Raw genomic sequence first — 1358 nt, forward strand, 5'->3', positions numbered from 1 at the left:
CTCGTATCCAAATTCTTTTGGTGATTTATATATATATATACATATATATATATATATATATATATATATATATATATATATATATATATATATATATATATATATATATATATATATATATATATATATATATATTGCGAAATAATAATTTTATAGGACAACCAAAATTTAAATCAAATGTTGGTAAATCTTGCATTCCATTCTGCGGAGCATTTTTATGCAACAAAACAGTTTTGAAAAATTTTGATTTTACTTGTGAATGGAATCTTTCCTTTGAAAGAAAACTAAAAGAAATCATTTTTAAGATTGATGATATTTTTCTATATTTTTGAATATTTTCTTTTAATCGCTTCTTAATATATTTAAGTAGTTTATTTTTAAAGAAAACTTTATTATAACATAAATTCGACTACTGTTTAATATTTATATTTTGTCGAGTCAATTTCTATTTCTAGTCTATTCTATTTCTATTTTTTATACTAATTTGTTTCTATCTTGCTACTTTATTTTATTTATATTTAACATTCTAGCGGTTCTCAATGACAAGACCTAGTGGTCTCCGCATTCTTTATATTAAAAAAAAAAAAGAAAGTAAAAATTGTACTGTTTATTTAATAAATATTAGATTTTGGTTTACTTGTAAAACGAATTTATACTGAAGATGATATATAAAGAAACAAAAAATACAAAAATAAGGAACCCTGGTCTTTAACGTCCGGAGTAGACGGATCGCTTTAAGATTTCCAGATTTCCGGAAGGAGACAATAAAAAACAACCACGACAGGAACCTTTATTCTTAATGTCACAAATCATATGCTATATCTGCTTTCTAACCAAAAGGCAGTTAAAAGACGAAATTAGAACCGATATTAGACTTAATCTTAGCCATTAGGCCAAGAAGCGATGATAGAAATGTTTTTTTTGTAATTTTAACAATTTTAGATATTATGCAAAATAGTTAATTTTTTACCAAAACATGCAATTAAAGTTTTTAGTCAAAAATTGAGATCAATTTGATGTAATTATGATATTAATAGTTTCTCATGGTTTGTTACAAAGTGATGATCTTATTATTATCTCTTGTGGATGTCACAACTACAGTTAAATATTTTTAACTAAAGTTGTGATATCAGTATAAGATCATAATGAGATAATTATATGATATCGAAGTATGATAAATTTTTAAAATCACAATAATACACATTGATTACATGTGTTGACTGGTTGGTTTATCCTTCTTCGGCCAATTGCAATATCAAGGTCACATACCTCGGTCCGCAAAGACAACTTCAGCTCACTTATGAGCATTATTACCCGCTTCGACGGACCAAGTGTAAGTGAGTTTGAGGAAAAACAGA

General features: G+C 25.5%; 1 pseudogene; it reads right to left on the reverse strand.

The window, feature by feature from the left end:
- Positions 1-735: 735 nt before the first annotated feature.
- On the reverse strand, positions 736-905 carry LOC136090405 (U2 spliceosomal RNA; annotated as a pseudogene).
- Positions 906-1358: the final 453 nt, after the last annotated feature.

Source organism: Hydra vulgaris, chromosome 13 (assembly GCF_038396675.1).
Source record: "Hydra vulgaris chromosome 13, alternate assembly HydraT2T_AEP".
Classification (NCBI taxonomy): Eukaryota; Metazoa; Cnidaria; class Hydrozoa; order Anthoathecata; family Hydridae; genus Hydra; species Hydra vulgaris.